This window comes from Antechinus flavipes, chromosome 2 (assembly GCF_016432865.1).
Source record: "Antechinus flavipes isolate AdamAnt ecotype Samford, QLD, Australia chromosome 2, AdamAnt_v2, whole genome shotgun sequence".
NCBI classification, from domain to species: domain Eukaryota; kingdom Metazoa; phylum Chordata; class Mammalia; order Dasyuromorphia; family Dasyuridae; genus Antechinus; species Antechinus flavipes.
The window spans coordinates 674,640,458-674,653,058 of NC_067399.1; the positions used below are offsets into that span (position 1 = coordinate 674,640,458).

The 12,601-nt window shown below is 37.4% G+C and overlaps 1 long non-coding RNA gene across 1 annotated transcript; it reads left to right on the top strand.

Annotated features, from left to right (window-relative positions):
• The first annotated feature begins 1,812 nt into the window (after positions 1–1,812).
• On the top strand, positions 1,813–9,933 carry LOC127552162 (uncharacterized). The gene is made up of 6 exons (XR_007951275.1): positions 1,813–2,575; positions 3,091–3,237; positions 5,159–5,305; positions 7,016–7,086; positions 8,056–8,133; positions 9,605–9,933. It is a non-coding gene; the product is annotated as an uncharacterized LOC127552162 (long non-coding RNA).
• Positions 9,934–12,601: the final 2,668 nt, after the last annotated feature.

Consider the following 12,601-nt stretch of genomic DNA (forward strand, 5'->3'; position numbering starts at 1 on the left):
ATAGGGAAGTCTGCCAGGAACTAGATAAGAAGAAAGAAGAGAAGGTCCAGCTGAAAAAAAAATCTGAATTGCAGGGGAAAAGAAAGTGCATGTTGTAATTGCCTCTGCAAAAATGGATTGGGACTCTGACAAATGGGATGGAGATATATGGGATAAGAATGTATATCCCAGGACTATTTGGGTATATCAGACTTAAATCTGTATGTAAAAGATGAAAATTGAGTTTTGTGAATGTCTGTGTATGTCTGCTTTGCACTGCCTTTGTTCTGTGTTAAAAGTTAGAAAGCTTGTAAAAGAGATAAGAATTCAGCTACAGGCTTAGAAAAATATCAGACTGAATTGTTGGGAGTTGGAATTCATTCAAAGTTTGTAATTCTTTCAAAGTGCTTCAGAATGTAATTTGAGAACTAGTTTGGGCTTCTCAAAAAAAAATCTTTTTTCTCTCTCTCCCTCTGCCTCTGGCAGTGGCTTTGCAGGAGGGGGGAGAGAAGGAGAAAAAATAAAAACATAGATTGAAAGTTTGGAAAGTTTTGAGAAAATAGAAGAACAGGGGCTATCATTTATGTAAACAAGAAGTCTGTTATCAGGACTCAGCCAGAGAAAAGAATTCTCAAGGTAAAGCAAGGATTGGTGCTTAACTCTTTCCTGGTTGCTAAAGAAAAGACATTTGAATGAAATATCTAGGTAGATTTTTGGAAATTTCACAAACTACTGGTTAATTTAAAAATAACTTTAAATTGGTATGTGTGTTAAGGTTGGAAATTAGAAATTGTAGATATGTGAAGGGAGGAATAAAAATAGAGTAAGAGAGATAAATAGCTGAATACAGGGGATTTCTGACCTGTTGCACTTGTGGGAAAACTAGGCATACTTCTAAAAAGAAGAGTTTTCCCAGGAGAAGAACTTGGTATGATACCTTGCTTGGTGGGGCAGGAACTGGTTTGGATATAGTGAATTCCATAGATCTTGAGACTCTGGCTAGCCAACTGCGCAGTGCTGGACAGGATGTAGCTCAAGCCTTAACTGTTAATGCACAATGGTTGCCCACAATGATCCTACCGCACTAAAATACTTTAAATTACCAAGGCCAATTTCTACATGTGTATTACCAAGTGCATGTTTGGGCTGTTATGTGTCAATTTCATGTTATTCCTTTTGTATTACATGCTTATTTTGCACTGCCTTACATACAAAGTAATTATATAGATCATAATAATGTAACTCACCCCCTAGTTGACTGTGTAATGATTAATAAGGGTAGAAAATGTGGGATGATGACCCAGCAGATGGAGCCCTGCCTTCTCCCACATTCTTCTAACCTTTGTGACTTGACTGTGTACCCCTTAAACAACTTCTCTAAGCTATATGAAGTTTCTGCCCAACACATATGTGTTGTGTCTAATAGTGATACTGATCTAACTTCTGTTTCTCTTATTCTGGATGTTTAACTGGCAGGGTGATGTTTTCTATTTTTCCCCTGATACAGATGTTGATGTTTTCTTCTTACACTGGCAGGGTGATGTTTTCTATTTTTCCCCTGACCACTGATGTGATACAGAGTTTGACTTGGGTACCCAAACTATTACCTCTTCCCCATATCTCTTTGTCTTTGCAACCTTTAATTAATATTCCAAATCAATCTCACGTCCTGAAGCGACTATTACAGTCTAATCCGTGCACCTTGAACGAACATCAAATTCAGACTCATATAGTAGCAGGACAGTTGCTTGAGGCCTCACATTTAGTTATATTTAGTTACTTCTGATACTAATCACCATTGGTATGATTTTTTAAAAATCTAATAGTGCTACCATATATTTTAATAGCTTAGCTATTCCTATATACATATATCTTTTATCCCTATGTTTTTGTAACTGTTATATGTACTCTAAAATGAAGAATATTTACTCCAACTTCACTACCCTTGTCACATTCTCTTATGCTTCTCATGAACTTAAGGCCAAATGAATAGGAAATCTCCATATTATTAGTAAGTTCATTTCAAATCATTGTAAGAAGGTGACTTTTCCCCATGTGAACCTAATCTCCATCCGAACCATGTGAACCCAATCTCCATGTGAACCCAGTCTCCATGTGAATCTAATCCCCATGTGAGCCATGTGAACCTAACCAAGGTAGGACATGACTCCCCCTGTGGGAACTTGGCCATTCCCTAACCCATAAGAACAGGTGTTTTAGCTCCTTCTCCCATGAGAACTTGACCATTTTTTAACCTATAAGCTGGGAACGTACTACATGTGTTTTAGCTCCAACTACATGATTCCAGGAATTCACCACTCCTTGGAACCGTTGCTGTTGATAAGGACTGGCCCCCTTGTTGATGCAACACTTGACTATAACCACCTGGAGCTCTTGTTGGTACTTCCTTGTCTTATATGATGTCTTTATTTGGCTCAAAGCCTTCTTTATCCTGATTCCTATAAAAGGCAGGTAAAGCATCCTCTATTCGGAGCTTCAACCATGGAGATATTCATCTGCCTGGGACCTACTTTTCCCGATCGAGTTGAAGGCTGGAGAATGGGGCTACCAGCCACTCTAGCATTCCCTCGAATTGGTGATGTATTCTCTATCTCTTTCCTCTATCCTAATCATAATCCTCATCATTCTTTGTTATGTGTTATTTGCTGTATTAGTTGTTATTGCAAGCAATCTATTCTGTGTATTGTATAATTAAATTTTACTTTCACTTTAATTGAGTCAGAGAGCATCAATTTGTAGGAGCGAATCTGAACCTTTCCCTAAAATCACATAACAGTGTGTCATCTGCCTTAGATTTGAGGAAGTACAATTACTACAACTGGGCTCAAATGATGAGTTTGAATCCTATTCTCTGTCATTTTCTACCCCTGTGATCTTGAGAAAGTTCTTTTATTTCTTTAGGCCTCAATCTCCACAACTATGTACTGTGGAGGTTGAAAGAGAAGATTTTGAAGGTCGCTTCTATACTAAGTAGACAATCCTCAGTACTTATTCTGATTTTCTGTTATTGATTTGATATTTTCAATCTATGATTCTAAGACCATTGACCTTGTCAGAGCTCATAGGATATTACTAATTCTCATATTGCAGGTGGAAGCAAAATGTGGAAACTTTTACAAATGGCGCCCAAACAGGGACACAAGAAACAAAGAAGCAGCAGTGACCTGTTCATGACTAGGCTCCTCCTAGGAGAGTTCCTTTGGTGACCCATGGGGAAGGAAAGAGAGAAGAGACCTGGTAAGACTTTTTCAGTTGGGGTAATTAAAAGGAGCCAACACATCCAAGGGCTGAGCCAGGATGGATCTGACGAGAGACCTATGAAAAATGCCTACTCTGACTACAATCCTACTTCTCCATTTGTCAGAAAGTTTGCCTCCTTTACATCTCACAAGATTTAATACCTGCTGTAGCATCTCACCTTGCAACCATCCAGAGGAATAGGATGGAAAAGACTTTGACAATGCTGTTTGCATTCCTTTGCATGCGGACTCAAATAATGGCAGCTGCACAAACTTACTGACCATGCTGTTGGGGGAAAAACAATTGTGTTCCCATAAAAGGAAAAACAGGAAATTGTTGAGGATCAAACTTAAGTATGAAGAGGCAGGTCAGTTCTCAGAGAGCCTTCACAGCTCTGAATCATAACACCTCTGAAGGAATTGCAAATCACCCTTTACTGATACAGATGTTGCTTGTGGATTGGGAATGAAATAAATTGGAGGCAAGAGAGAAGAAAAGAGGTCAGAGAATGCAACTGCTTCTCAGTCTCCTTGTATCATTATCATCCTCTCATATGAAGGGTTCTATTCTCCTAGTCAGAACTGGATCCCAGCAGCCATTAGCCAATTGAATCCTTAACATTTGATAACTTGTATCTGAAATTCTTTCAGTGGAAAGAAGAGTAGATTTATTCTTCTTGGCACCATGAGGCAAAATTTAAATTGGTAGCAGGAGCAGCAGGGTGCAATGGAGAAATAATAGCAACCTAATGACAGTAAAAAATACTAGAATTTGTATCATACCATAGCGTTTGCAAAGTACTCTTACCTATCCATCCATCCATCTATCTATTGTCAGTCTGTCTATTTAGTTATCCATCCATCCAACTGTTCATCCATCCATCCATCCATCTATTTATCTGTCTGTCTATCCAGCTATCTATCGAAGTAAAATCTCTGATTCTCACAACTGCCCAGAGAGAAAAGGTGAAATTGTTGTCTTCATTGTGCACATGAGGAAACTGACAAAGAAACAATAAAAGAAAAAGGAAAGGTTAAAAACTGAGCCATATTAACCCAGAAGTTAAGAAAGTTAAAGCTAATGAGGATCTGAGGTGGGATTCAAATTTAGGTTTTCCTGATTCCAAATTGTTTTTTACCCACAGCTTCACCAAGGTACCATAGGGATAGAGCCTGGATTAGTTTAAATACTGCCTTAGACACTCAATAGCTCTGACTCTGGTCACTTAACCTTTTTTATTTGCCTGAGTTTCTTCTGTAAGATCAGGACAATAACAGCACTGACCTCTTGTGATGATCACTTATCTTCACAAAAAATGTGAAGCTCAAATGAGATAGTATTTGTAAGGTGTGCTTAGCATAATGCCTGGCATAGAGTAAATGATTTCTTTCTTTTTTTTTTTTTTCTTTTTGCACTTTAGCCTCTTTTTTCCCCAGAAGAATAGCCATTTATTTTTCAAAATACATGCAAAAATAGTTGTATTCCAAATTTTTCTTCCTCCCTCCTTTCTCCCGCTCCTGACAGTAAGTAATCTAAGATAGTTTAAACATGCACAATTCTTCGCTATATATTTCCACATTTATTATGCTACACAAAAAAGATCAGAGTAGATGCTTTCTTAAAGTATCTCCCATACTTAAAGTCATATAATCTGGATATCCACTTTTGAGGGACATTATCAGGACCTTTTTGGTCCCTCTTAATTCCTGTCCTACTCTCATGGATCTCATGGGCCAAAATGATCAAAGTCCTCCACATTATGTCTCCTACCAATGCAAGCAAGAATGGCAGGCAATGGGCATGGGGTATCATGTGATAATAGAGCTGGGGAAGTGCTGTTTGTTGCCATAGGCTGTTACCATTTCAGTGGCTGCCATATTTATATCTGTTTTCTTTCTGTTTTTTTTTCCCCCCACAGTTTTTAATGGGTGAAAAGGACTTGCTGCCTGAAACTGCCTTCAGTAAAATTTTGGCGACTACAGTATGTGACAATGGAATACTTGGTGTTCTCTGTGGTGAAATCACCTTCAGTGTGACTGGGTTTGATTCAAAGAACTTAAACATGGTAAGAGTGTTTCCTTTTCTTGTTCTCAAATATTAGTGCCATGTCATACTTAACACAAAAGTGATGCTAAGCTATTTGGTTTTTGTCTTCAAAACTCTAACCAGTCATGGACCCCAAGATTACCTGTTCTATAGACCACAGATGACATCTCCAGAAACTTTTCTCTCCTAAATAGATAAACCCAGAGGGGTTCACAAGACTTTCTTTTCAATCTGAGTCTTCTCAGTCTATATACCTTGTATCTTCAAAAACCAAATAACTTATATAGTGCTCTAAGATTTGTAATGTACCTTACAAGAATTATCACATTTAATTCTTTTTTTTTTTTTTTTTTTTTTTTTTTTTTTTTTGCTGAGGCAATTGGGGTTAAGTGACTTGCCCAGGGTCACCCAGAAAAGAAGTCGTAAGTGTCTGAGGCTAGTTTTGAACTCAGGTCCTCCTGGTGCTCTATCCACTGTGCCACCTAGCTTCTCCATCTCATTTAATTCTTGCAATTTACCTTGAGAGACAAGTGTTATTATTATCCTCATTTTAAAGATACAGAAACTGAGACTAAGAGAGATCAAGTGTCTCACTTACGACCAAATAGCTAGTTAGTATCTATGGTAGGACATGAATCTAGGTCTTCCTGACTCCAAATGTCATGCTTTATATGAATATACATATAATATCTATATCTATATCTATCTAATATTAGGAAGAGTCCTAGATATATACATGAATCGACCAAACAATTCCTATTTATAGTCACCTGTTTTTACATTTTTAAGTGTACACTCTTGGGCATCTTTTTTGTACATGAATCCTCCAGAAAACCAAGGTACTCTGTAGGGTAGTATCAGATCATGAGCTCCTACGAATATGTATATTTTACTAGCCCTCCAAGGGCTATCTGTTCAAACAAAAGGCAATGTTGTAAGTATAGTAACAAGACAAGATTCTCTTGGTGCACACTCTGTTAGAGTTTCTCATACCATCAGTAGTGAGGGCACATAGAAAAAAGGAAACCTGTGAGCCACATGGAAAATATACATATAAGGAAAGCATGGCAAGGGAATAAATATATGTGAAAAAGCACATGGCAAGAATTCATCAGGCTAGAATATAAGAAAAGAGAGTGTGTATGAAGATATTTTCTACTGTGGAACATCACATAGAAAAGACAGTGTGCTCCCTTCTACTTCTCTCAATAAATGAAGATATTATTTGCAAACATTTTAGTATATACATAAAAATAGGTATATGTGTTGGTCATAATTGGTAATTTCTTAATGCCCCCCTTTTGTGATCTGTATTTGTTGTCTTCCTTTTATCCTTGATCCCTCAGGATCTCCAAAAATTCTAAATTCCTTCCCACATTTTTGGTGTGCACCAGAAATAGTAATCTAATCTCTGTGCCTTTCTCATTCTTCTTTTCTTTTCTTGAAGGATATTTCTTCTTGCACAGGAAACCCATTTTCTTGATTTCATGGAACACTGTGGCTACAAGATTTATGACTAAATGGCTGATGAAATGGCTTCTCTAGCCTTAGCCAGATGAGTCCTCAGAAAGAAGCCCAGATTCCTGCTAGGATTGGTCCTGAGACCTTTCTAGCATACCAGAATCTATCCAACATTGAACTCTACTGGCTAAGAAACCAAGATCGGGTTGTCATGAGCCCTGAGAAACAGACTTTATAGAAAAATAAGTTATTGTTTTTTTCCTCCTAGAGTCGAATTGATGTATATGTGGCACATTTCCAGGGGGGACATCTGCCCAAAACTTACTCCACTATTTACAGGTACCATATTTTTTTCAATGCTTGTAGAGTGCAGAGTTCAAGATCTTTGTCCTTCCTTCTATCCTCTCCTTGAAAAACTTTTACAAAGTGTGGGAAAATAACTGAGTCATCCAATCTTGGGTCCAACAAGTGTCTAGTGTGCTTAATTGGAATCCTCAGTCTTATACAGATGGCTCCCAGTGAAAGCCCTGTGTCTTTGGTCCTTGGTACTTAGTTCCAGTTCACTCTTGGTCTTGTCTATGTATGCAAATAAATTTGTTGTTATTTGCTTTTCTTGGACTTTCATCTTTTATATCAATGGTGTATTTCAAATTTTCAGCATACCTCAGGGATCCTATGATGGAAACTATTCCAGGGACAGGAATAGCTGGGCTCCGGTTAGCAGTCACCTAGAAATGGCATTGATGGTGCTTTCCACCCATCCCTGGATGCTGTGTCTCCTCCATATCACTGTGCATTTAGAAACTATCTGTCCCTTCTCCAGGTACCCTAGCTAGAATGGAAGCTCAGAGGAAAGGCTGCCCAGTGTGGAGTTGTTTAGAGAAAATTCCACTTTTACATTTTATCTGTCTTCTCCATTCCCAACAAGGGCAGCTTTGGTTTTCTATTGATGACCTAAACTTCAAAGGGTTCTCAGTAAAGGAACAAAAGGCCAGCAGATATCTGAGGGAGCTTCATACTTTAGGCACACTGCTTTGTCTATTCTCAGTGTACCAGGGAAGCCCTAAGGGGCTTAAGGATTCCCACTTCCACCTTTTCCCTAATCCAGTCTAGGGCATATAGTGTCTTGAGAAAAATCAAGAGATATTTTCTTTTTTCTGTTTCTATTTTCATTTTAGGGAGAATAGTAATATGTGTTCTTTTTCATTTTGCCAGGTTGGACAACAAAGATTTTTGAACTGTTCAACTCAAGGATAAATACTCTTTCTGATCCCTATGTTTGTTTCTTTTTTTTGGTCTCAATTTTAGAGTTTTTATGAAAGTCGACCAATACTACGAGCTTTTGATTGGGGGAGTGCCAAAGAGAACTTTGATCATTATAATCAGGTAATTAGCTTTTTTTTTTTTTTAATATGGAGTTTTTCCTCGTTTTGTAAAGAGGTAACTAATGAAGAAAATCAGCAAGCTTGATTTCTAACTCTGACTCTAGGCACTAACTGGTTCTATGATCATCAATAAGTCATTATCTCAATGCCTCATTTTTGTCATCTAAAGAATCATGCAGTTGGTTCAGATCGAAGATTTTTAACTATCTGTTATGTCATGGACACCTTGAGAAGTTTGGGGAAGCTGTTAGGCTCCTTCTCAGAAGTCCCCTTTTCTAGGAAATGTCTTTCCCAAATGAAATCTGAATCTCTCCCTGGAATATTAGCTCCATTTATCTTGTCTCTTTGTACACAGTTGTTTTGTCTTTTCCACTAATTTTTTACCTTTAATTGAATCCCAGCATTTAGTACAGTACCTAGCACATAGTAAATGCTCAATTAATGCTTATTGACTGAAAAATATAATATAAGATGCTTAGGTTTATAAGAGAGATTGATTGTATTGAAACACATAATCAAAATATTAGTTAAAAAATATTCCCAGACCCCCCCCCAGATTAAGAGATAGGAAATATTTACAAAATGACCTCATTACCAGCATCTTTTAAGGTACAAATATCTATCTTGTTCATGGACATGGTGTGAAAACTTGGCCCAATACCTGACACCCTTCTGCCTCCGCCCAAAAAGATAACTTATTTCTTTGGAATATGAGCCAAATACTATCCTTTTTTGTATTTTTTTTTTTTTGGTGGGGGGGGGAGGAGATGGAGAATGTGTTTAATATAGATAGATAAAGGAAGAAAGGGAAAAGAGGAAGAAAGAGAAGGAAAAAAATAAAAGAGAGAGACAGACAGACAAAGGACCATGTCATCAGGAAGGTAATATGATGACATGCAAGTGAGTTGAATTTAAGTGAGGGGAGGCTGTTCAAAGTCACCTATCTCACTTTCTTCTCCAGAGTTATCTGAGTGCAGTGGCCAGATATAGATCAGGATGACTGGAGATGATTGTGTTTGCAATGGGAGATCCTGGCCTTTTGAAGCTAAGGTCTTTAATGAATATATATAAATCAGTTTTATCAACATATCACATATAAATGTACATTAGATATATAAATATATTGTATATCTGAATATATATATATATACATATATATATACATATATATACACAAAAAATCCTTCCTTATACTTTGTTTGAATTAATGATTACTTACCAAGAAATAAAGTATTCCTCTGATCCCCCATTATAATGGAACTCTTCTTTAAAATAATAATAGTAATAATGACAACAAAGTTAAACCAAACCATCTGTTATAGTTTTTTGGCTCTGACAGTCTCGTTTAACAGAAAGGAAGTAGATAAAGCACTTTTTAAAAATCATTTAAATAATTAGCTGTTCCCCAGAAGTGATAAGCTTTGAATTTTGTCTCTCTGGGAAGACTCTTGTTCTCTTTTTTGTACACGCAGACATTTCCTCCCAAGTACAACGTCTCAGAGATGAAAGTGCCAACTGCATTGTGGAGTGGTGGAAATAATTTTGTGGGCAATCCAGAAGATGTCTCCGAATTAATTCCCCAAATCCGCAGCAAAATTTTGCACAAGACTCTGCCTAACTACAATCATTTGGATTTTGTTTTTGGTATTGATGCACCCCAAGAAATTTACTATGAAATAATTAAGATGATAAAGAATACCCTGTAAAGATGGTATTGGTGGTGAAACGACTTTCCCTTTTCTTAGAGTTGGTTTGAAGTTATTTTCTCTTCTATATCATGGCTCTTAAAAGCTTAGTGGGAGTATTTTCTTCATTTAAATATACTGAAAGTAATAAAAACATCTTTCTCATCTATTATTTGTCAATTCTGATTCTTATCAATTTGCTGTGTTTATAGTGATGAGATCCTATGTATTGTCCTGGTTAGCTTTCTGGAGGCTTTGGGACCAGCCTTCTCAGCATGAAAATAGCCAGGTGATAAAGTACAAAAGTCTTTATTATCTCCTTCACAGTCTGTCTCCTTGCCTGGGGCTTGGATAGCTTTCTGGAGGCTCTTCAGCCCGGCCTTGGTCTCAGTGGGGGAAGCAGGAGGACAGGCCCACTACCAAGGTGGTGTGAGATGGAAAGAATGGCTCTCCTCCAGTCCTTATTGGCTCTTATATGCTCTATTATAATTACATCATTGTAGGTGTCAGTCTTGTAGAATAGGTGTCAATCTTGTGGAACAATATTAAGTACTAACTACATGTACTGAACTAGAGAACTATTAATCACCATGCTAAATTAGATAACCATTGTCTTATCAATTCCTCTGAGTTAACATCTTGTTTCAAATATGCTTCTCCAGAGTTCTGGCTCATTACAATCCTAGGTAACTAGGTGGGTGTTAACAAAAAATGCCTGAAGCACTGATAGGATTATAATATTGAAACAAGCTGGAAGGCACTTGATGGGATTCTCTGAGCTTTAAATGAGCCTTTTGTTTTTAAGTAGATCTTTTGTTCAAATGGACTTTCCATTACAATCCCTCCTCAGATAGGGCCACTAGAAGTCCCATCTTTACTAATCAGAAAGCCAAGTCATGATACCAAATTCTCAAAGTTATATTTTGCCCTATTAAAAAAAATCTACTTATGGTATAGTTCTTTATTCACTCCTTTTCAGGATTAAGCCCATTATCAAGTAGTCTCTCCCTCTTCAAAACCTTCTCATTAATAACATCTTCCCCCTGATTAATTGTGAGTTCCACTAGGGAGCTTATCTTGCCCCTTTTTGATTCATATAATAAATAGCAAAACTTTGTAACCAGTGTGGGTGTCTTGGTTGCTCTGTGTTGCAAACTTTTACAGGTTTTATATAATATTCTCTTTTTTAAAATTAGGATCACTCTTTTTTTTTTAAATAAAGATTTTTAGTTCTTGAGTCATAGAATCAGCATATCTATGGTACAAGCTGGATAAAATGACCCTCCTTGATTCTCTTTCAATTCTCTTACAATTCAGTCCACTTGGTATTAGTCACATCATTTTCAATAAAATTCTGCCCCTTAACTAGCAAATGGGTTAAAACCTACAAATTCTTTAGAAACTTCTCACAACACCAGTCTGGGACTTTTGGGGTCCCCCTTTTCAACCTCAACATCTTCTCTCCACTCCCTCCCCTAGATTGCAAGTAATTCAAAGTATTTTAAACATTTTTAATTCTGTATACGTATTTCCACATTTATCATGCTGCACACACACAAAAAAAAAGAGATCAAAAAGGGAAAAAATGAGAAAGAAAATAAAAAGCAAGCAAATTACACACAAAAATGAAAATACTATGGTGTGGTTCAAAAATGGTGAGGGGTCACTAATTAATAAAAAAAGCTGGAAAGATCTCTAGAAGCAAAGCAAAGTTTATTATACATTCTATCTAGAAGGGCATCAAGCAGACAATCGAAGGGAGGAAGTACCATTGGGGGCAGGGTCAACACTTAATTCCTAACGCAAATATCCCTTCCCACCACTGACCCTCATCCTTATTGGCTGAGGATCTTACATTCTAAACGTGGGAACTACCCAAGAAATTGAACTTGACCAATAAATACATAGTTGCCCATATTTGACTGAAATAGGGAGACACTGATGTCATAGGAGGATAGTAGGAAGAGGACTTAAGTATGCTTTTGATTCAATCTTCTAAGTCCTTTAGGCCTACTCAAACTTTGAAGTAGATGAAGCCTTAGTCGATTTTCACAACTTTCTTGAAAAATCTCACCTCATCTTGTTCACTGTTGATGAGGTGCAAATGATGAGTTTCAAGAATTGAGAGAAAGTGATCACCTAACAGCAATGGGATTCCCTTAGCCAGTGGCAGGCTTTGAGAATGAATACAGGCAGGAGGTTTGTGGCAAAGGATGGGTGTATTTGCACTAAGAAACCAGCTAGCTAGGAAGACAGACTTCTTAGTGAGCAAGGGCCTTTGAGGAGTATAATACTGAGAAGAAAATATGATCCTGTTAGGACTTCTGCAAAGATTCAGGGTTCAGAGTTGTCTTTTATTAGCAGTCTGAGGGTTAGGGCTTCAATTCAATTCAAAATCGAGTGAGATCACTTAACTGGGAGTTTGAATCACTCAATGTTGACTATGCCCCAGGATCAAGATTTCCAATTGAAAAGAGATTATTTATCTTGGAAGTTTCCCTTATGCACAAAAGGGTGTATCCCCTCCCAAGAGGCTGGAAGACTTTGAGACTTAGGAATTCCCCCCCCCAAAAAAAAAGGGGAACAGAGTTTCAGGGCTCCCCCTAAGGTTAAAGGGGACACAATTTACATCACTATATTGTGATACATCTCAGTTCCCATAGTCCTCTCTTTGGGTGCAGATGGCTCTCTCTATCACAAGACCACTGGAACTGGCCTGAATCAATGCACTGTTGAAAAGAGCCAGATCCATCAGAATTGATCATTATATAGTCTTTTTGTTGC